Source organism: Felis catus, chromosome A2 (assembly GCF_018350175.1).
Source record: "Felis catus isolate Fca126 chromosome A2, F.catus_Fca126_mat1.0, whole genome shotgun sequence".
NCBI classification, from domain to species: Eukaryota; Metazoa; Chordata; class Mammalia; order Carnivora; family Felidae; genus Felis; species Felis catus.
In genome coordinates this window covers 35,408,196-35,433,528 of record NC_058369.1, presented here as the reverse complement: position 1 = coordinate 35,433,528, position 25,333 = coordinate 35,408,196, and the positions used below count along the sequence as shown (strand labels likewise).

The window sequence follows — 25,333 nt, the reverse complement described above, 5'->3', positions numbered from 1 at the left end:
AAAGCCCACTACAGTTTCAGCCATCCAGTTAAGATAACCCTAGCAAAGTATGCCTGATCAAGCGACCCCACCAAGGCAGCCCCAGTGCAGCATGCCCAGAGACCCCACCAGGCTGTGCCCACTCCAGCTTCAGCTGTTCTACAAACTTGACTCCAGCAAAGTATGCTTTAGGTGCACCTTGGACCATGCCCATTCCAGTTCCAGCTATCTCATGAGGGTGGCTCCAGCAACTAGAGACCCAAGAACCCTAGTCTGTGCCCTCTTCAGTTCCGGCTGTCCTGATAGTGTGGCCCTGGAATGGCACACTCTGGAACCCCTGGATAGCACCTGTACCAGCCCCGGCTGACCCACCAGGGCGGCCCCAATAAAATGCATCCTGGGACCTCCCCAGGCTACACCCACTCTAGCTCCAGCCAGCCCCCAGAACCTCTAGGATCACACAGTTTACAGAGAGGATGCTCCCAAACAAGGCCCCTCCTTCAAGACTGGGAGAGGTAGCTGATCTACTTCATTCACAGAAACAAACACAGGAAGTCAAAAAGAATGAGGAGACAGCGGAATATGTTCTACACGAAACAACAAGATAAAACCTCACGGGTGGGAAGAAACTACAGAAATGAACATAAGAGTTGAAAGTAATGGTCATAAAGATGCTCACTGAACTTGGGAAAAGAATGGAAAGAACACAGAACTTCACCAAAGTTAGAAAATTCAGAAATGAATCAACCAGAATACAATTACTGAAACGAAAAATACACAAGAGGGAATCAACAGCAGATTAGAGAAGACAGAAAAATGGATCAGCAATCTGGAAGAAAAATTAATGGAAATAACTCAATCAGAACAGCAAAAGGAAAAACCAATTTTTGAAACTGAGGATAGTTTAAGAAACCTCTCAGACAACATCTAGCACGCTAACAATCACATTACAAGGGTCTAGAAGGAGAAAAGAAAGACAAAGAGGCAGAAAATTTATCTGAAGGAATAAGAGCTGAAATGACCCTAAACTTGAGAAGGAAACAGTCATCCAGATCCAGAAAGCAGAGAGTATCTCAAACAAATGAACCCTAAGAGATCCACACCAAGATATGATTTTTTAAAAAAAACGGCAAAAGTTAAAAATAAAAGAGAATCTGAAAGGTAGCAAGAGAAAAACCAAGAGTTGTCTACAAGGGAAGCCCCATCAGATTATCAGCTGAGTTTTCAGCAGAACTTTGTAAGATTAGAATAAAGTAGCAGGATATATCTGAAGTGCCAGAAAGGAAAAACTTATATCCAAGAATATTTTACCCAGCAAGATTATCATTCAGAACTGAAGGACAGATACAGTTTCCCAGACAAAAACTAAAGAAGCTCATCACCACTAAACTGGCATTATTAGAAATGTTCAAGGGTCGTCTTTAGGTGAAAAAGAAAAGACCAAAACTAGAAATAAGGAAATATATGAAAGAAAAAAAAAATCTCACTACTGAAGGTAAACATAACTAAATATAAGCATCCTAAGTGAAAGAGTATTTTCCTACTAAAGGCAGTGGATTAGCTACTTAAAAAGCTAGTGTGAAGATTAAAAGACAAAAAATAGTAAAATCAACTAAAACTACATTAAGCGATTTAGGAATACACAAAACAACAAGATGTAAAACTTGACATCAATAATATGAAAGTGTGTGTGTGTGTGTGTGTGTGTGTGTGTGTGTGTGTGTGTGTAGAAAGTAAAAATGTAGTGCTTTTAGAATGTATTTGAACCTAAGTGACTATAAGCTTAAAATAGACTGTTTTATATAAATATATGTTATATATATGTTATATGTTATATACATGTTATATATGTTATATATGTTAAATATATATGTTATATATGTTATATATGTGTGTTATATGTGTTATATATGTTATATGTTATATATATGTTATATACGTTATATATATGTTATATATATGTTATATATATATATATATAACATATATATACACACCTCATTGTTACAAGCCAAAAATCTACAATAGAAACAAAAATTAACAGAAGGAACTTAAATAGAACACTATAGATAACCACCAAACCACATAGGAAGAGACCAAGAGAAAAAAGTAGCAGAGAAGAGCTACAAAAGCAGCCACAAAACAAGTCCAAAATACTACATACCTATTCATAGTTATACATACCTATTCATAGTTATACATACCTATTCATAGTTACTTTAAATGTAAATGGACTGACTGCTCCCAAAGTTTAGCTGAATGGAAAAAAAAAAAAACAAGACCAACTATATGTTGTCTACCAGAGACTCCCTTCAAATCTAAAGAACACACAGACTGAAAGTGAAGAGATAGATAAAGATATTCCAAGCGAAGAGAAATATAAAAAAGCTGGAGTTGCAATACTCATATCAGATCAAATCAGACATTGAAACGAAGACTGTGACAAAAGACAAAAGAAGACATAGCAAATGATAAAGGAGTCATATAAAGAAAAGGACATTTGTAGATATTTGTGAACCCAATATATAAACACCTAAATATATAAGGTGTATGTTAACAGACATTAAGTAAAAATTACAATAATACAATAATAGTAGTGGATTTTAATACCCCACTTATCATCAGTGGATAGATTACCCAGACAGAAAATGAGTAAGAAAACATTGGCCTTGGGGCACCTGGGTGGCTCAGTTGGTTAAACGTCCAACTTCGGCTCAGGTCATGATCTCACGGTTCATGGGTTCAAGCCCGGCGTCAGGCTCTGTGCTGACAGCTCAGAGCCTGGAGCCTGCTTCGGATTCTGTGTCTCCCTCTCTCTCTGTTCCTCCCCTGCTCTCACTCTGTCTCTCTCTCTCAAAAAGAAATAAAGATTAAAAAAAAATTAAAAAAGGGGCCCCTGGGTGGCTCAGTCGGTTGAGCGTCTGGCTTCAGCTCAGGTCATGATCTCACAGTTTGTGGGTTCGAGCCCCACATCGGGCTCTGTGCTGATGGCTCAGCGCCTGGAGCCTGCTTCGAATTCTGTGTGTGTGTCTCTCTCTCTCTCTCTGCTCCTCCCCCACTCATGCTCTGTCTCTGTCTTCCAAAAATAAATAAAAACATTACAAAATTCAAAAAAAGAATCAGTGTATGTCTATGAAAACCTTTAAAAAAACAAACAAAAAAAGAAAACATTGGCCTTAACACATCAGACCAGATGGACTAAACAGATATACACAGTACATTTCATCCAAAAAACTGAAGAATACACATTTCTTTCAAGTATACATGTAACATTCTCCAGGACAGATCACACCTTAGGCTATAAAACAAGTCAATAAATTAAAGAAAACTGAATCTTATCAAGCATCCTTTCCAACCATAACGGCATAAAAGTAGACATCAATTACAAGAAGAAAACTGGAAAAAAATAAATGCATGGGGACTAAACAACATGCTACTAAACCAGGTGAACGAATACAGCAGAGTAAATCACAAAGTACCTTGAGACAAATAAAAATGAAAACACAACTTTCCAAAATCTATGGGATGCAGGACTCTGAAAACTCTGAGACTTTGATGAAAGAAAAACAACACAAATGAAAAAATACACCATACTCATGAACTGGAAGAATATTTTTAAAATGTACACATTACCTAAAGCATCCTACATATTCTATGCCATTATTTTCAAAATACCATGACATTTTTAACAGACCTAGAACTATTATAAAATTTGTATCGAACAACAAATGACCCTGAATAAGCCAAAGCAATCTTGAGAAACAACAAAGCTGGAGGCATCATGCCCCCTGATTTCAGTCTATATTACAAAGCTATAGTAAAACAGCATGGTACTGATATAAAAAACAGACACATAGATCAATGGAAGAGACAGGCCAGAAATAAACACACTGGACAACTACATGCAAAAGCATGAAATTGGACCACTATCTTACACCATATACAAAAATAAATTCAAATGGTATTAAAGACTTGAAACCATATCTGAAATCATAAAATTCCTTTAAGAAAACAGGGGCAGGAAGTTTGTTTTAAAGAAATTCATCCAAGGATTTTATTTTCACCTAATACAGGCAGAAAGCTCTTGGACATCAGCCTTAGCTATATATATATATATATATATATATATATTTGGACCCTTTCCTCAGGCAAGTGCAACAAAAGCTAATATAAACAAATGGGATTATATGTAACTAAAAAGCAACTCCACACCCAAGAAAACTATCAACAAAACAAAAAGGCAACATAGCGAATGGGAGAAGATATTTGTAAACCATACATCAAATAAGAGGTTAATATTCAAAATACATAAAGAAGTTATACAACTTAATAACAAAAACACAAATAATAAAATAAATATACATACAAATTAAAAAAAATTTTTAAAATTAAATAAAATACACAATAAAATATGGACAGAGGACTTGAATATACAGTTTTCCAAAGACATGCAGATTGGCCAATGCATACATGAAAACATGCTCAATATCACTAATCATCAATGAAATGCAAATCAAAGCTACCACATAATATTAGGTCATGCCCATCAGATGGTCTATTATCAAAAAGAAAAAAAATAATGTTAGCAATGATGTAATTAAAAGGGAATTCTCATCCACCCTTGGGTAGGAATGTTTAATAGGTGCAGGCACTATGGAGAAAAATAAGATTCTTCAAAAAATTAAAAACAGAACTACAATATGATTTACCAATTCCGATTATGGTTTTTTTAATCCAAAGAAGACAAAAAAAAATCTATCTCAAGAGATATATACACCACTGTGTTCATTACAGAACTATTTATAATAGCCAAGATATGCAAACAACCTAAGTGTACATTGCTAAATTAATGGATAAAGAAGATATGGGATACATATATGCAAGGGAATATTATTCAGCCATAAAAAATGTAATGTTGCCATTTGCAATAACATGGATGAACCTCGAGAGCACTTTCCTAGGTGAAGTAAGTCAGACAAAAATAATACCATATGATTTACCTTATATGTGGAACCTAAGAAACAATAATAAACAAAACAGAAATAGACTAATAGATATAAGATACAAACCTGGTGACCAGGGTGGGGAGGGATAGGGAAGGTGGCAAAATAAGTGAAGAGAATAGAGAGGTGCAAACTTACAGTTATAAAATAATTAAGTCATGGGGATGTGTACAACATAGGGAATACAGTCAGTGATATTATCAGAATTTTGTACGGTGATAGATGGTAACTGGAGTTATTTTGGTGATCATTTCATACTATATAAAATTATCAAACTATTTTGATGTACAGGTGAAATACGTTACTACATGTCATTATACTTCAGTAACAGTAATTTTTTTCCAAAAAATTGCCCAACTATTGTCCTAAGTGGCTGTACCATTTTACAATCCAATCAGCAATGCCTAGGTGTATGAGGCTTCCCGTTTCCCCATATCCTTTCTAATTCTTGTTTTTATCATTTTTATTTTAATCATCTTAATAGGTGTGAAATTGTATTTCATTGTAATTATTTCTATTTCCTGAATTACTCATTATTTTGAACATATTTTTATGTGCTTATTTGCCATGTGTAAGTCTTCTTTGGAGAAATGTTTATTCAAATTCTTTGCCCACTTTAAAACTTTTTTTAATTGTTGAGTTAAAAGGGGTTTTTTTTTTCAACTTTTTTTTTTTTTTTTTTTTTTTGGGACAGAGAGAGACAGAGCATGAATGGGGGAGGGGCAGAGAGAAAGGGAGACACAGAATCGGAAACAGGCTCCAGGCTCTGAGCCATCAGCCCAGAGCCCGACGCGGGGCTCAAACTCACGGACCGCGAGATCGTGACCTGGCTGAAGTCGGACGCTTAACCGACTGCGCCACCCAGGCGCCCCAAAAGGGTTTTTTATATATTCTAGACACTATACATTTATCAAGTATGTAATCTGAAAATACTTTCATCCATTCTGGATCTGTATTTTCTTTTTTTTTTTAAACATTTTATTTATTTTTGCAAGACAGAGAGAGACAGAGTGTGAGCAGGGGAGAGGCAGAGAGAGAGGGAGACACAGAATCCAAAGCAGGATCCAGGCTCTGAGCTGTCAGCACAGAGCCCGACGCGGGGCTCGAATTCACGAACCGCGAGATCATGACCTGAGCCTAAGTCAGATGCTTAACTGACTGAGCCACCCAGGCGCCCCTGGATTTGTATTTTCACTTCTTGATGGTGTCCTTGAAATACAAGTTTATTCATAAGGGTAAGTAATAGTTGATAAAATTGAACTCAACATTTCTTCTTTCATTGCTTGTTCTTTCTGTGTCCTAGCTACTAACCTACTGCCTGATACAAGGTCACAAAGATTTACTCCCATTTTCTTCACACTGTTTTATAGTTTTAGCTATTACATTTAGTTCTGTAATCCAATATAAAGTATCTTTTCATATGGCGTGAGGTAGGGGTCCAACTTCATTCTTTTGCATTAACTTATCTAGATGTTGAATAGACAGTTGTTTCCCCCACTGAACTTGGTTGGCATCTCTGTCACAATCAGTTAACTGTAATGTAAGAGTTATTTCTGGATTCTCATTACTATTGCATACACACAGGATATATATAAAATATATATAGCATAAGGATGAAAATTCTGTTATATATATAATAATAATTTCCATCCTCATGGCAGAAACACATGATCCTGTTTTGACTATTCTAGGTTCTTTGCATTTCTATATGAATTTTAAGATCAGCTTTTCAAAATGTAAAAAAGTAATTGGAATTTTGACAGAGATTACATTGACTCTGTGGATCAAATTTTTGTCTTAACGTTAACTCAATCATGACCATATGATCTTTTAAATTAACTGTGACATTTAATTTTTTAAGCCATGTTTTATAATTTACAGTGTATACGTCTTGCACTTTTTTAAAGTTTATTCCTATTTTATTTTGTTGCTAGTAAAAGTTTAATTGCTTCTTAATTTTGAGAGTCTCCATTACTAGTATATAAATATGCAATAGACTTTAATTTTTTTTATGTTTATTTTTGAGAGAGAGAGTGAGCATGAGAAGGGGAGGTGCAGAGAGAGAGAGAGGAAGACAGAGAATCTGAAGCAGGGTCCACACTGTCAGCACAGAGCCCGATGTGTGACTCGAACCCACGGACCATGAGATCATGACCTGAGCTGAAGTTGGGTGCTTAACCAACTGAGCCACCCAGCTGCCCCCATAGAAGAGACTTTTTGATAGTGACCTTGTACTCTAGAATTTTGCCAAACTCACTTATTAGTTCTAATAATAATTTATTCATTCTAAAAGATTTTTAGTGGACTCTACTGGATTTTCTAAATCAAGATCATGGGCATCAGTAAATAGAGATAGTTTAACTTCTTCCCAATGTGCCCGATCTGGATACATGTATTTCCTTTCCTTTTGTAATTTCCCTGACTAGAACCTCCAAAACAATGTTGAATAGAAGCGGTGAGAACAGACATCCTTTTTTTGTTACTGATCTTAGAGAAGGAAGCATTTCTTCTTTGACCGTTAAGTGTGCTATTAGCTGTGGGATTTGTGCAGACCTAATTTATTAGGTTTAGAAAATTCCTTTACATTCCTAGTTTTTAGTTTGTTTGTTTGTTTGTTTTGGAAAGGCTATTGGCTTTTGTCAATTTTTTTTTTTTTGCATCTACTGAGACGGTCATGTGATGTTTTCCATTAGTCTATTAATATGGTCTATTATACTGATTTTCATATGTTAAACCAACTTTGCGTTCTAGGGAAACATTCTACTTTGCGATGGAGTATAATCCTTTCCATATATTCCTGGATTCTACTTACAAGTATTTTGTATGAAGATATGTCTATATTCATAAGGGATATTGAGCTTTGTCTGATTTTGTTACCAGAATACTACCAGACTCAGAATGAGCTAGGAAGCATTATGTTCTCTTTTATTTTTTTAGAAGGCTTTGTGAACCACTGGTGTTAATTGTTTAAGGTTTGATAGATCATCAATGAAACCATCTTGGCCTGGGCTTTTCTTTGCAGGAAATTATTTGATTACTAATGTATTATGTGTGCATGTTACAGGTATAGTCACATTTTCTCCTTCTTCAGTTTTAGAAACTTCATTCTAGGAATTTGTTTACTTTGTTTGCATACAATTACTCAGATTATTTTCTCATTATTTTTATTTCTGTAATATCATTAGTGATATTCCCTTCTTGACTCCTTATTGTAGTAATTTGATATTTGAGTCTTCTCTCCTTCTCTGGATCAATCTAGGTAAAGTTTTGTCAATCTTGTTGTGTTTTCAAAAAACAAAGTTTTGATTTTCTCCCATGTTTTTCTATTATCTGCTTCATTTTTTTCTACTATAATCTTCCTCCCACCCTTCCTTTCTTCCTTCCTCACTCCCTCCCTCCCATCCTTCCTCCTTCCCTTCCTTCCTTCCTTCCTCCTTCCCTCCCTCCCTTCCTTCCTCACTCCCTCCCTCCCTTCTTTCTCCCTTCCTTCCTCCCTCCCTTCCTTTCTTCTTTCCTTCTTCCAGTTTAACTTGTGCTTATTTTTCTTGTTTTGTTTTGAAATATGGAACACATCACAAATTGGCACGTCATCCCTGCACAGGGCCACACTCATCTTCTCTGCATTGTTCTAATATATGCGTTGCCAAAGTGAGCATTATTTTTCTTCTTTCTTAAGTGGAAGATTAGGCTGTTAGTTTTAAATGTTTTCTTCTTTTTCAATATAGGTATTCATTGCTATACATTTCCTTCTAAGCAACTGCTTTTGTAACATCCCGTAAGTTTTAGTATTTTATATCTTCATTTTTATTTACCACAATGTATTGTGTAATGTTGGCAGTTTTCGTCTTTCACACCTTGACTATTTATGACTATGTTGTCTAATTTTCACCTATTTGTGGATTTCCCCAATTTCCTCCTGCTATTTCAAATTTGATCACCTTATGGTTGGAGAATAAACTTATGATTTTTATCCTTTTACATTTATCAAGGCTGGTTTTATGGACTTATATATGGCTTATCCTGGACTATGTACCACATGTACTTGGGAGAAAAATGTACATTCTGTTATTGGTTGAAGTGCCGTATAGATACTTCTTAGATCTATTTTTTAAGCTTTCTATTTCTGTGTTATTCTATCCATTATTGACAGGGTGGTATTGAAGACTGAAGTCTATCATTATTGAATTATCTATTTCTTCCTTGGAGTACATCCCTACTGCCTTCTAGGCTTCATGATTTCTGATGAAAAGTGATGTTAATCTTTTTGAGGAGGCTTGTGCATGATGAGCTGTTTTTCCTTGTTGCTTTCAAGATTTATTTTTGTATTTTGACACCTTGAACATAAGTGTAGGTGTGCATCTCTGTGAGTTTATCCTGTTAGGAATTCAGGGTTTTTTTAATCAAATTTAAAAAATATTTATGTCATTTTTTCACTATTTTTTTCTGTTTCCCTCCTTTTTCTTAATTCATTTATCTATATATCTGTACATGTAATGAGGTTCCCACAGATTGAGGTTCTGTTCATTTTTCTTCATTCTTTTTTAAGAATGGTTTATTCTTAAATAAAGAATATTCTTAAAGGAAGGGAGGAAGGAAGATTATAGTAGAAATCTTGGACTAATTTGATCTATATTCAAATTTTCTTTGTTCTCTCTTCTGCCAGATCAAATGTTTATTCCCAGGGATCTTGTAATTTTTGGCTCCGTTGCAAATGGGATTGTTTCCTTAATTTCTCCTTCTGCTGCTTCATCATTAGTATATAGAAATGCAACAGATTTCTGCACAGAGATTTTATATCTTGTGACTTTACTGAATTTATGTATCAGTTTTAGTTGGATGGGGTATTTCAGGTTTTCTGCAAAATGTATCCTGTCATCTGCAAAATGGTCTAAGTGTTACTTTTTCCTTACCAATTTGGATGCCTTTTATTTGTTTTGCTTGTCTAATTGCTGTGGCTAGGACTGAGGGTAGTATGTTGAATAAAAGTGGTGAGAGTAGACATCCTTGTCTTGTTGCCGACTTTAGGGGAAAAGCTCTGAGTTTCTGATGATGTTTGGTGTGGGTTTTTCATATATGGCATTTATTATGTCAAGAACTCAAAGAACTTCTATTTGCCTCTTTCTTTTATAATGTCTCTTTATTGACAATTTGGTGAGACATTTTTCTCAAATTTTTCACTCATCTTTAGACATAACTTTAAAAAAAATTTTTTTTAACGTTTTATTCATTTTTGAGACAGAGAGAGACAGAGCATGAACGGGGGAGGGGCAGAGAGAGAGGGAGACACAGAATTGGAAGCAGGCTCCAGGCTCTGAGCCATCAGCCCAGAGCCTGACGCGGGGCTCGAACTCACGGACCGCAAGATCGTGACCTGAGCCGAAGTCGGCCGCCCAACCGACTGAGCCACCCAGGCGCCCCTAGACATAACTTTTATTAAACACTTTTAATGTAGTTCACTCAATGCTTTTTTTTTTTCCTCACTCAATGCTTTTAATAGCTTACTTACAGTCTTTGTTTATGAAGTCTGACATTTGTGCTGGCTCTGGGACAGTTTCTATTGACTGGCTTTCTTCCAGGGTATGGGACATGCTTTCCTCTTTTTTTGTAACCTGTCATTTTAAATATATAATCTTGCAATTCTGAAAAGCATGTCCTCCCTGACCCCATATTACTTTCCTCTTGCCACTGAAACAAGTTACCACAAATTTAGTGATTTAAAACTATGCAAATTTATCATTTTACAGCTTTGCAGGTCCTAAGTCCAAAATGAGTCTCAACAGGCTAAAACCAAAGTGTTGGTGGGACAACATTCCTACCGGAGGTTCTGTGATTGAATCTGTTTTCTTTCTTTTAAGGTTTTTCTAGTTTCTAGACACTGCCTGCATTCTTTTACTGGTGGCCCTATCACTTCTTCCAACTCATTAGCAGCTCTTTGAATCTTTGCCACATTTTATCCCTAGGAGAAGTCTTCTTCCTCTCTCTTCCACATTCAAAGAGCCTTTAAATTGGAAACTAGATAATCCGGGATAATCTCTTCCAAGCCAGCTGTTGGCTAATTTAACTCCTCCTTTTCAGGTAACAGAACAGATTCCTATCTCCTGACCATGAGAACTTCTACGTCTTTGGGGAGGAGGCTTTACGGTGCCTCCCACACCTCCACAACATTTGCTATTGTTACTGGTGATGGTTCAGTGAATTTTCCGGACTAATTGTGTAATGTCTGAATTGTGTGTCCATGTGGCCACTCACATCCCTGCTTGAGGAACTTAATTGTTAGCTAGTGAATGGTTAGAGATTTCCTTAAATACCTGGAACCAGTAGGTATCCCAGTCTTTGCTGAGTATCTGTATGTTTTAGGACATGGCTCCAGTGTTCTGGCATTTTACAACTCTGAATTAGCTTTCCACTTTTGCCCTGGACTGAGTCTCAATATGACCCACAGATAAAACACAGTTCAGGACCTTCTCAGTTTATTTCTGACATGGGCACAGCCCTGAACATGTGTGTTACTTCTGGGCTTTTATTCGAATATTTAAAGTATGCTGGAGCATTTAAAATGTTCCTATGGGCATCTTATTTCTCAGTTCTTCCTTTTAATTTTTTTGGTCAGCACTTGTATCCCTGCCTCAGGATTAAATCACTGCAGCTGACGGTTTTAACACTCGGGATAGGCTGTTTGCACAGACAAATCTGCATCAGACTACATAAAAGAAAGCCCTAAGAATTGGTTTTTTTTCAAGGAGCTACTGGATAAGAAAAATAGTGAAAATACTCCAGGGATCGGGCTGTTGAGAGAACCCAAACTGTTTTGCCCTACCCAGCGCCTCACAAACTGTTGGTTTTGACAAGTAGCATGGTTGCGAGGTTATCGGTTTCCACAGCTACTACCTTGCCTGGACAGGGAAACGAGAATAAGAAAACTTAAGATGTCACAAAGCTTGCTTTTCTTACTGACATTCAGCTGCATCCTTTGAATAAGTGCTACATTAATTATTAGAAGCCTTTACTTCCAAATTCCTACACAAGCTGATTTAGAGAATGTTTGCAATTGTTATTGCTTTTACAGAGAGCAGATTTTTACAGGGACTTATTCCACCATTTTGGAAGGGCTTCCTGACAGGTCTTTCTTAAATTTCCCAATTTGCCTTTTCTGCAACTCGCATCCTTTCTCATTACCAGGATATCAAACCTTCTGACCAACCACTGAAGGTTTCATCTTTTGAGAATTTACCACAAGTAGGAGTTGTTTTCTCTACCTCACCACCATAATCTATTCTTCTAAAACCTAGTTAAAAATTAATTTTTCTCTTAAAATCTTCATATAAACCAACAGAATGAGATATAGATTATGATCATTATGGCAGTTGGCATGCATCCAATAACCTGAATCTTTCACATCATGCTCTTGTCTCTCGTCATAAAACTGTGTATTTATTTTCTATTGTTGAGTAACAAATTACCCAAAAGTTATTGGCTTAAAGCAATGATGATCATCCATTAGCCATAAAAGTCCTATCCATTAAACAGATGTTCAGTTGCTATGTGATCAAGCAACTATTGGTCTGTGGTTTCTGTGGTAAAGCAAATTGGGACTGCTTGGTTGGGTGATTCCAGCTTGGATTCTGTTTTGTTGCAGTCAGGTAATGGCGGTGTCAAAAAGACTCACTTCCAAGGTGATTCAACTACAAGGCTAGTAGCTTTGTGTTGGGTTTTTATTCAGCAGCCTCGGTTCCACTCCACATGGGCAAAAGGTTGTTTGAGACTCATCATGACATGAGAGTTGGTATCCCCTAGAGTGAATGATCCAAGAAAAGAAGAAGCTCCGGTGCCTTTTATGACCAAGGTTTGGAAGTCACACATCACTACATTTGGTATATTCTGTTGGTCACTCAATGTCAACTCTGATTCAACAGGAGAAGGGCACCAATTCTTGGAGACATGAATCATTTCAGGACACGATAGAGGCCCAGTGTTGTAACACCTGTTTTGCTTAAGACTTTGTGCAAGATATAAGATGTTAAAAAGGAAGTACAGATCTGGGGCGCCTGGGTGGCTCAGTCGGTTGAGCATCTGACTTTGGCTCAGGTCATGATCTCATGGTCTGTGAGTTCGAGTACCACATCAGGCTCCGTGCTGACAGCTCAGAGCCTGGAGCCTGCTTTGGATTCTGTGTCTCCCTCTCTCTCTCTGCCCTTCCACCACCCATAATCTCTCTCTCCCAAAAAAACAAAAAACAAAAACAAAAACAAAAACATTAAAAAAAATGAAGTACAGATCTAATGCAGAGAAAAAGGTAGGTATTCCAGTACCAATACTACTGCAAATAAGTGATATGTTATAAATGAAATAAAGACTGTATACTCTGAGAATTAAGGTACAGACTTTATATATTATTTAATATATATATGCATATATATGCATATGTATATATATGCTTGTTTGTGTTTTTTGTTGATGTTGTTTTAAATGTATTTATTTTGAGAAAGACAAAGAAAGCTTGTGTATGCATGAAACCCAGGGAAGGACAGAGAGAAGGAGAGAAAGGACCCCAAGCAGGCTCCATGCTGTCAGCACAGAGCCCCACATGGGGCAATGAGGACCTGATCCCAAACCAAGAGTCAGACACTTAACTGACTGAGCCACCCAGGCTCTCCAAGTACGCTTACTTGAATGGCTTAAGCAGCAGATTTAGATTACTTGAACTAAGTTTTTATAAAAAGATTTTCAAGCTCATGGTAGGTAAAATAACTTCAAATATCATAAATAATTTTTAGCTAAGCCCTTGATACCAGAATTTATTGGCCACAATTATAAACTGCCAGTAGGATTTGAAGAAAAACCAGTGTCTTCTGAATTTAATTCCTATCCTGGAATAGAAATTACCCTGATGTCATGTACAACCAATGAAAACCATGTGAATAGATGGACAACTAGCAAAGAAATTGGATCAGAAATCAAAAACCTCCCAAGAAACAAAACTCCAGGACCAGATGGCTTCACAGACAAATTCCACCAAACATTTAAAGAAGAGTTAATACCTATTCTTCTCAAAATGTTCCAAGGAACAGAAAAGGAAGGAAAAGTTCCAAATTCATTCTATGAAGCCAACATTACCCTGATACCAAAACCAGATAAATACGCCACAAAAAAAAAAGAGAGAGAGAGACAGAGAGAGAACTACAAACAATATCCCTGATGAACATAGATGCGAAAATACTTAACAAAATACTAGCAAGCTGAATTCCATAATACATTAAAAAAATCACTCACTACAATCAAGTGGGATTTATTCCTGGGGTACAAGTGTGGTTCAATATTCACAAATCAATTAACATGATACATGACATAAATAAGAGAAAGGATAAAACCCATAAGATCATTTCAATAGACACAGAAAAAGCATTTGACAAAGCATACAATCCGTTCATGATAAAAACCCTCAACAAAGTCAGCTTAGAGTGAACATAATTCCACATAATAAAGGCCATGTATGAAAAAACCACAGCAAACATCAAAAACGGAGAGCTTTTCCCCTAAAGTCAGCAACCAGACAAAAATGTCTACTCTCACCACTTTTATTCAACATACCACCCTCAGTCCTAGCCACAGCAATTAGACAACAAAAACAAAACTCATCCAAACTGGTAAGGAAAAAGTAACACTTAGACCATTTTGCAGATGACAGGATACATTTTGCAGAAAACCTGAAATACCCCATCCAACTAAAACTGATACATAAATTCAGTAAAGTCACAAGATATAAAATCTCTGTGCAGAAATCTGTTGCATTTCTATATACTGATGAAGCAGCAGAAGGAGAAATTAAGGAAACAATCCCATTTGCAACGGAGCCAAAAATTACCAGATCCCTAGGAATAAACTTAACCAAAGAGGTGAAAGACTATAAAACACTGGTGACAGAAACTTAAGATGACACAAATAAATTTGAAGACATGTCACCCTCATGGATTGGAAGAACAAATCTTGTTAAAATATCTATACTACCGAAAGCAACCAACCGATTCAATTCAATCGCTATCAAAATACCAACAGCGTTTTTCACAGAACTAGAACAAACAATCATAAACTTTGTATGGAAACACACAAGACTCCAAGTAGCCAAAGCAATCTTGAAAGAGAAAAGCAAAGCTGGACGTATCACAATTCCAGACTTCAAGTTATATTCCAAAGCTGTCGTGATTAAAACAGTATAGTACCGGCATAACAATAGACACGGAGATCAACGAAACAGAATAGAAAGCCTAGAAATAAACCCACCATTATATGGTCACTTAACTTTCAACAAAGGAGTAAAGAATATGCAATGGGATAAAGACAGTCTCTTCAACAAATGGTGCTGGGAAAACTGGGCAGCTATATGCAAAAGAATGAAAGCTGACCACATTCACCATACACAAAAATAAACTCTAGATGAATTAAAGACCTCAGTGAGAGACCTGAAACCATAAAAATCCTAGAAGGCAGCACAAGCAACTTTTTTTCTGGATAGGTCTCCTCAGGCAAGGGAAATAAAAGCAAAAATAAACTATTGGGACTACATCAAAAGACTACATCAGAGCCTGACATGGGGCTTCAACTCACAAACCTTGAGATCGTGACCTGAGCCGAAATCAAGAGTTGGACAGCCAAGTGATTGAACACCCCAGGCACCTCCTAAGTAACAGACTTTTAACTATAGAGAACAAACTGATGGTTACCAGAGGGGAGGTGAGTGGGGAGATGGGTTAAATGGGTGATGGCGATTAAGGATGGAGTCTTTCCAGAAATACAAAGTTGTACACTTTTTAACTATTTGCTCCAAAGTTGGCAAATATATTAATATACAACAGAGAATGACTATGTGGTTGACTACATTACGTGCTGAACATGCTGGGAACTTCAGGGAATGATTTGCTCTAACAACATTAAGTGAGTTGATAGGCACACCCTAATTCATCAAATTTTGAGATTTAAGAATCTTTAGTTACACCCAATGCCACCAGGCTGGGAGGAATACAACCTAAAACAAGGTGTAGTGATTCAGAGTGAACTTAACAAATCAAATTTGTCTTGTATTTGCAAAGACATAAAATTAGAGAAAAAAAAAAAGAAAGAAGTTTGTTAGGACCAATAAATCGACAACAATGGTGAGAATTCTGAAGCACTGCCGTTAATAATAGAGATTCCCCCCGGGATCCTACTTCAAGAGAGTTTGATTGGGTGAAGGCCTCCAGTTTGCATTTTGACTCCTACTAGCTGATTTTGAAGCAGTCGCCTAAGACCACACCTAAAGAATGAGAGCATTACTGTATGGAACTTACCCTCTTTGAGCATAGAAGGAACATCCTACATTATGATTCGGTAGATGTGAGTATATGTCCCAACCACAGCACTAAGCAGCCACGTGACCTTGACTAGTTCCCTTCCCATTCCTAAGACCCCTGTGAATCATGGTGAAAATTCTCCTCTCACGCTCGGTAGTAGTGAAGATAAAAAAGACAGGGTTAATGAAAGCCTTTATAAACTGTAAAGCTTCTGCAAATGATATTAAGAATATTCTTACTGCTGAGGCATCTGCCAGAGGTGGCTAGTTTACATCCTTGGTCTTATTTATCATTCAGAAGATATTTACTGCATGTCTACTCTGCGCAAGGCTTCGAGGCGGATGTACTTCCTCTGGCCTTTATACAAGCCTATAACGGGATTTCAGGACTCACAAATGGGCTATTAAACCACCAGCCTCTTCCTGAGAGTTCTGCCCTCCCTTTGATACACAGAACTTTCCTCTGATGATTAAATTGGCACCTCTGTATAAAAATGTTCCCTTCTTATCCTCTGGGGAGGGTGCTTTCTCCCGTTATGAGCTTCACAAGGGAGGAGTGTGGCAGGCTTTGCTGTAGATTGCAAATTGTTAATTTTTAATGCGAGAAGGCAGATTCTGCTAGTGTTCTTTATGTTACCGATTGCACTGTTGGTCTCTCACCCACTCTGCAACGCATCCTGTTAGCTGCTCCAGGAAGGTGGCTCTTCCTTGCGAGAGGTTTCAAGATGCCAAGTTGTTTAGTGACTTTCTAAGTAAGGAGACACAGGATCCAACTCTGTTCACCATAAAGGACAGATCTGACGAAATTTCAAAGGAATGGTAAGCCGTCTAGGTGACTGACAGATGAGGAAGAAAATGTACTAACAGGAAGGACAAAACACTACCCAAGATGGTGGTAGAGGTGGCTCAGGAAAGGAGAAACTCAGAAATGCAGATGGGATGCAGAGTAGTCTGCTTAAACATTTTCAGGTGTCACTAATCCATAGGAGAGCAAAACCTTGTCCCTGGCAAGTAAGACTTTCACGGTCGAGTTCCAAACCACCTGTCCAGTCTCTGAGCTTGGGTTGCAGTGAATTTCTGGAATGCCTTATGGTCTTTCACATCTACACTTGTTTGAGCTTTTCTCTCCCTTGTCTGACATTGCTGCTTCGCTTCTCTCCACTCTTCCATCTCCTCCAAACAACTCAAGGTCAGGCTGGACTTCTCAAGCTGATGCAGACAGAAGGAACTAGTCCTTCCTTCGTCCCTGATGATCACTTTGCCATGCGAGGGTTTCTCCTTTTGAGGCACCTGTGACCTTGTTTGACTCATGATTATTTTTATTCAAGTTCCCAAATATTTACTGAGTATATACTATGCACCAGGTACTGTACTAGATGGAGGGGATATAGCAGTGGGCAAAACCAAGTCACTAGCCACACACATCCCACTCCCGAACACGCGTGAGTGCGCGTGCGCGCGCACACACACACACACGGTGACTACTGGTGCATTCTTCTTTCCTGGGAGATGGGAGGGCAAGGTATTGCCCATTTAGTTCATCAGTCTACTCCCACAGTCTAGAATAGTGCCCTGAACATAGATAACACTTAATGAATATTTGCTGAATAAACAGACCTTATTTTCATTCTAAAATGCACTATAGGGTACCAGTCAGGAATCTGTTTTGCATAACAGATTGCAGGCAATTTGAGGGTAGAGGACACATCTTCTTTACTTTTTGCATCTTTAGACCAGAGCCATGTACCTGGCATGGAACAGATGCTCCTGAATAAATAAAACAGTCTAAGCTTATCTTTTTAACTACATCCATGCACTTTATATTCAAAAGCTTAGTTGGCCTAATTGTACAATTATTTATTCTGAGACAGCTTAAGATCAAAGTGTTGCCCTAAAAAGTCTTGTTCTAAACGTAAGACTTTAGACAGGCTTGGAGTGGAGAGAATCTGCTTGGAGTGGGAGTCTCACTGTTGCTGATTAGGCAGTTTTGCTAATAGCAGAAAGGGTGTTGGGGGTTCCCACTTTATGCCAGGGAGGTTGCTGCAAATTTACCAATGTTTTCCACCGTTAGCATTGTTGGTTGATTCAGAGTCACTCATCAGGGAGAAGGTGAAATTCTAAAATTCCAACAGGTGATGGTTCTCCATGCACAAGATAGCAAAGCTTCTGGGAATTCATCTATGTTCAAATTCTCTTTTAGGCTGCTGCACTGTGGCCTGAACTTAATCCTTTTCACTACCCATTATGGACAACTGTACAAAGAGTTCATGTATGACCAACTACTCTTCACTTATCCATAGAATGGAAGAAAAGGGACCCATACACTTCAAAATAGTGGCATAGGTAGAACAGCATTTAAATCAACGACTTTCAAAGAGATTTTATCGAGTCTGGAGAACACAATACATTCCCCAAATGATATACCTCAGAGAATCTACAAAGGCCTTTACAATCATTAACGGTGCATTGGAGTGGGGGGAGAGGAGTTAATCTGTTTTATTTCAGATGGGTGGGAAAAGTAAAATCAGAGGAGAAATATAGACCATCTGCAAAGTGGATCATTCTACGTGAACATTTGAGAGCCAACCATAAGCACTGATATCAATTTCCCTATGTAGACACTTCTTACACCACAATCTCTCTCTCACACACACACACACACACACACACACACACACACTGCAAAAATAATGGATGTGGTAGATGAGATCATGAGGTGAAAAACTAAGAACAAAAACAAATGGAAAGGGGAAACAATGTAATGAAAAAGAAGAAATTCTGCAAAAAGGAGAATTGATCGAGTTCACAAAAACTGGAAATGTTCTACACGATATACCCAGGGCAATTACCCAAGGCAGGACAAAGGGATCTATTCAAACCTTGCCTGATGACACGTCCATGATGAAGTGTCAACATTTCGAGGAACAAGTTACAATGCCTTGAAGGCCCTTTCCAGAATTCCACTTGAATATCTATAAACTCTGCAATAGTTCACCTACATTAAACGATGTATTTTAAGATTCTGTTTGAAAAAAAATGCCATTCAGAAGCAGGACTTCCTATGACAAGCTTCTACTCCGAGTGAATTTTTATGGCCAAATTAGAAACCCGGGAAAATAGAGATTGTACTGGAAATGCTGACTCAGCAGTAAATTGCAGCGAGGCAATGGGATACTAATTTAATGATGCTAGACCTGAAATGCATCGTTCCTGAGATTAGCATATCTGTTATAGAATAAAAAAGAAGAACGATCAGCAACCCAGCTAAAGCATTTCACTAGCGGTCAGCAGAAAGGAGATTTTTGCATAAATGCAAGATTGGGAGATAAGGTCAGGAGATTCAAAAGGGATTATACAGTTTATAGATCTAAGAGTTTGAGCTATGAAACTCCAGATTGCATTCAGTCTCTGTATGCCTAAATTGTTCCAGAAGGATGTTCTTTAGTACAGTCCCTGGCAGATTTAGACACTGCTTACATGGTCATTCCCATCTTTCTAGTAGATCTTCCAGTTTATTGGCAAGAATTAAGCCTCTTTAATTAGCTCATCTATCAGAAATTTTTTTAGCATCCACCCTATACTAGGAACAGGAATACCCGGAGGATCAAGATCCAGCTTCTATCCTCAAGAACATCAACATTTACAAGGGAAGTACAGTCAGCACAGCAAGTGATTTCAGCCCGGAGTCAATTGTGCAAGATAGAAGTAAGTAGAGAGGACTATGGGAATACAGAAATGAGATACTTAACCTAGGTTGGGGGAGATGAATGAAATCAAGCGTTTTTAGCCTCACCTCAAGGGTCGTAAGGTTGACTCAGCCTTTAGCATACTTTTTCCAGAATAATTAACACATTCCAAGTACAGCATCAATTTTAGACTTTAAAACCAGTTTAACGTGTATAGGTAGAACCTTCTGATGAAGTGGAGAGAGTAGGTCTTGGTCTTAGAATCAGATCCAGGCTTCAAGCTGAGTCTCTACCTGCTAGTTGAAAGGTTTTCTGCAATTTATTTCTTCAGTTCCTATGAAATAGGAATATTATCAACTTATATGAACTCTGAGATTTGAAGGAGATAATATATATAATGCACCTGACAGAGAGCACCAAAAATGGACCCAATAAAATGGTAGCTGCAATATTTGTTCTGCTGTTGTACCTGCGGAGCTGCTATGCTTACCACTATTATTAAGATACAAATATAGTTTTTCAAGTTGAAGTCAACAAGCACAAAATTTTCATGGCTCTACATTTATTCCTACATTTCTTAATGTATTATTGAAGGATCCTGTTCATCAAAATAGTATTGGGCAGAACTTTCCAATAAACTTTTTACTGATGAAAATATTTACGTAGGTCACTAGCCACATGTGGCCGGCTGTTCAATGCTTGAGATTTCCCTAGTATGAAGAATCGGATTTTAATTTTTATTTCATTTTAATTAATTTAAATATTTAAATAACCATGCTATGGTCTGTTGGTTTATCCAAAGATGATGTCAGCAGGAGGTGGGGTCTTTGAAAGGTGCCCTAGGGTAGTCATGAGGGTAGAGCCCTAGGAATTAGGATTAGTGTCTTATAACAGAGGCTCCAGAGAGATTCCCTAGCTCCCTTCTGCTATGTGAAGCCACACGAAGTCTGTGACCCTGAAGAAGGTCCTCACCTGACCACATGTGTGCTCTGAGACTTCAGAACTGTCTGGTATTTTGGGAGTCTAGTACTTTGGCATAGGAGCCTGAATAGACTAACACCAACCAAGTGTATGGCTAGTGGCTACTGGATTTGACTTCCTAATTCTAGGGCAGTTGTTAAAGTTACCAGGATTTCACTGTAGGCCCAGTTAATCAGGAAGAATGATGAGAATTTGCATTGATATGAAATCTAATAGAAGATTGTTAAGAATGCTGATGTTGAGAACCACAGTTCTATTCCTCTGTGTGGTTTTGATTTTGTGGCTATGTGTTTGTAGAAGGGCTCTGAGGTATTAATTAAATAAAATATATTTTCCCGGAGGGTATCTCTATGCTAGGCTCTAGAAGTTGAACACAGCCTACGGGTAAGGTCTGTTTTCTCTTTTATAGAAATTTTGGAATTCTTAAAAAATTTTCTATTTATTTTGAGAGAGACAGAGAGACAGAGAGAGAGAGAGAGAGAGAGAGCTGGGGGATGGCAGAGAGAGAGAGAGAGAGAGAGAGAGAAAGGCAGAGAGAAAATCCCAAGCAGCCTCCACAAGTACAGACCCTGACATGGGGCTCAAACTCATGAACTGTGAGTTCATGACCTGAGCTGAAATCAAGAGCTGGAGGTTTAATCAACTGAGTCCCCCAGGCGCCCAAGAAATTTTGCTATTTTGTAAACTAGTTAAGACATACACAACAATTAGGAAAGAAAAACTTTTTTTAAAGTAGGTGAAAAAGTAATATATACAAATAGGTTGTGAGTGGAGGGTCTCTCCCGTAGAGTTATCAGAGAAACCAACAAAAGCAAGCAAGTATGAAAACAGAAACTACAAGGGCAAGAGTGAGTGTGGTTGGAATGAAAATTTGTTGACAACTAGGAAACTACCAACAGTCTTAATTTTCTCATCTAATAAAAGGGAGATATGTAATAATAAATACTAATTGAGCATGTACTTTATGCTGAGACACTTGACCACATCATCTAACTCTTCCCAAGACTTTACAAGTAGCTTCTACCATCACATTCCATTTCACATCTGAAGACAGTGAGTTAAATAAGTTTCTCAAGATCACAGATTTTGTCTAGTAAGTGGTATCAATCTAGGCTAGAGAAAATGGTAGATCCAGGGGCCAAAGGAAGCCATTAAATCTCAATTGAGCTAAATTTAAGTACTCCTCTAATATTCATCATAGAGGTTCTATTTAAAACACACAAAAAAAGATGGAAACGACACTATCACCAACAAAGATAACAGGTGTCACTTCCTGAGCACTTACTGTTGCCAGGTATTCTGCTAGAATTCCTGAATTCTCCTGACAATCCTCGAAGACAGGCACTGAACAATGAGGGGAACAAGAAAATGAGCAAGCATGTTCCTCAAGAGCCTTGGGGGAAGAACCATGCCAAGCGAAGAGAATTTTCTCCTCTTCAGTACACAAATAGGCTCTTTCACTTAGATCACCAGTATAGAAGAGCATCCAACGGGGATGAGACACATACAATACTCAGGTAATAGTGTTGACATTAGAGTACAGTTCAAGCTTTTGCACTAAAATAACATTTTATTGATTCCTTAAACGTGGAGGTTGTGCCTTTCACCTCCGGGTCATAACGGTGAATTCGGGAAGTTCTAGGGGCATCTTTTGATATGTCAGCAGCTGCTTGAAGTTTTCCATTGTAAGATATTAAGGGATTTCCACTCCCCCACACACACCTACCCACTCCCCATTTTTGGTCCCCAAAAAACTGGGACCAGATCTATAAAGATTACAAGTTGTTTTCTTTGCTAATACAAACACAAATATTTATCTCAAAGTACGGTTTATACAATAAAAACCATTATACCAAGACACTAATATACCTGGGGATTGATTTCTTTGTCTCCACAATCTTTTGAACATTAGACAATGTTCTCTATTGTGTGCAGGGTTTCAAACAGAGTGCATAGTTTTTAATTAGAGCTGCATGTAGGATTCTTACTTTGACAGTGACCAATGTTAAATGTATTTTAACAATTATAACTGCTCTATCACCCCCATCTCCCAGATTTATTTTTAGGACAAGGCAAAGTTAAAACTTTCATGCCAATTTTATTGTCCCTCAAATAACCACGAGTAACTATTCACTCTTCCGGGTTCTATCCATATCTTAACATGTGCAGGCTGTAAAATGTAGGTTTATTACCAGAATGTCAAACTACAGAAGATACATAGGAAAAAAAAATTATGATTCTACACAGCATCATAGAACCCACAGATCATCTACTTGTTTATTGGCAAATCATTTAAATTTATACAGCAGCTACTAATTCTTGAGATGAGCTGTTCAGAATACTGAATTGAGGACAATTTTGAGATTGGCTTCCTGGAGAAAGAAGGTGCAGGGATGAATTAGTGACGTCTGTCATAATGAAAGCGACAGAAGTGATGGTAGAATTCACTTGCAACCCATTTTGTTCACATTGTGACTTTAGTAATTAAGAAAGTGGGTCCCTTCGTCATCTACCCAAGGTTGTACAGCAAGAGTCATGTATAAAGATGCTTATCAGTTAACTCCCACATCACATGTTTGCCCACTCTATCAACCTGCAGTCAGGCTATGCATTTTTTTTTCCTCCCCAACCAACAATACTTAAAATCCAGCTAAATGCACTGGAAAAGGCTGATCAATACATAGACGAGAGCAGTCCTTCAGAAGATTACACAGAAAGAAAAATAAATTGCTATGCCCTTGAAAGAAAAGCTACTTTTATTTAAGTTAATAAAGCTTTATTTGTTCTCCAGCCGTTAAGTTTATAGAAATTAAAAGTCTTGACTATTTGTCTTTTGCCAACATGAATTTAAAAGTGGCTTTAAAAAATCTCATTAACATTGTACTTTTTTTTTTTTCTGTCCCAAGCTGATTCAATACAAAACAGATTACCTCCTGTCTGTGCCACTAAAGTGCACATAAATATTTTACAAACCAATTTATCTAAAAATTTTGTCATTCCTCATTCTGAGTCTGGACACAGAGCTCACTATAAAGCACTTTAGGTTTTCCAGATAACATAATCATTCAGGCAAGAGTATATTATATTTCCTTTTTTTGATTCTCGCCTGGGCTCAAAATATTCCTCTTGGCGTGTTTTCAGAATTTCGCTATGTCGGATAGGTACAAACACAGTTAATGGGACTTCCAGAGAATGACCAGAATATACTTAAATGAAGTAATTTAATAGTCAGAATACTGATAGAGTCCACACTTTTGAGCCATAGGGGAAGAAGAAAATAAACTTAGCTTTTACTGATTCAGGTGGGAAAAATTATAGTCCTGATGTGAAAAGACTGATCTAGTTCACCAAGAAACACAGGCAGACAAGAGCAGAGGAACCTTCAGTACTGAAGTTAGGAAAACAAAGTTAATGGTAGTAATCTTGAGGTATTTTATCAATCAAAAGTAATGTGAGGTGTCTGTTGCCTCTAGATCAGGGCTAGTCATAGCGGAGGCACTCAGCAATTGCGTGTTGAATGACTAGGTGATTGAACAACAACAACAAAACCCACTCTCTTTCCTGGGCCTTGGAATTTCTCCCTTCTGTCACCACCCGGCTTGGCTGACTTCTAAAGGATGCAGGTATTCCCAGTTCCAGCTGCAGGATTCTCTCCTTGCCTCTCTACATGCAAAATGCCCTGACCTGCTACAAAACACATGAAGGTTCAGCATACATTTATTTAAATTATATGAAATCACAGTATTTATTTTGCAAAAAAAAAAAAAAAAGATAAGTGTGCAAATGAAAGAGAAAATGGGAAAAAATAATTTGATTGCAAATTCGGGACGTCCTCTCACATTGAGGCCATCTCATCTCAGAGTAGCATTCCAGGGTTCAATGCTCTAGTTTTTATATCCAAGCCAAAGACTTCATCTTATACGGAATGGAACAAAGAGAAAACAAACTTCACTAACCCTAACAACTCGGCTGGGCGGGCCTTTTTGATTTATGAGCCCTCACACCCATCTCCATTGTGGCATTAAATAGGGCCACAATGTATCTAATACCTCTGTCATCAAGATTCACTGAAGACACATTCGCATCATTTTTATGAGCTATTTATACGATTTACACGTTACAAGTTGAATCTGAAATCAACCCCAGCACAAGACGCCATGCCACTCTACTGTACATGTTACACGTTCAAGGACAGCACAGTTACTGAAAAGGGGAGGGGCGCCTGGGTGGCTCAGTTGGTTAAGCATCTGACTTCGGCTCAGGTCATGATCTCACAGTCCGTGAGTTTGAGCCCCGAGTTGGGCTCAGCTCGGAGCCTGGAGCCTGCTTCAGGTTCTGTGTCTCCCTCTCTCTGCCCCTCC

The 25,333-nt window shown here is 37.7% G+C and overlaps 1 protein-coding gene and 1 non-coding gene across 6 annotated transcripts in view; both read right to left on the bottom strand.

The window, feature by feature from the left end:
- TAFA1 (TAFA chemokine like family member 1) overlaps positions 1-25,333 on the bottom strand; it is a 666,172-nt gene that overhangs the window by 354,810 nt on the left and 286,029 nt on the right. The gene's annotated exons all lie outside the window — the stretch shown is intronic.
- On the bottom strand, positions 8,539-8,641 carry LOC111559629. The gene has a single exon (XR_002740754.1). It is a non-coding gene; the product is annotated as a U6 spliceosomal RNA (small nuclear RNA).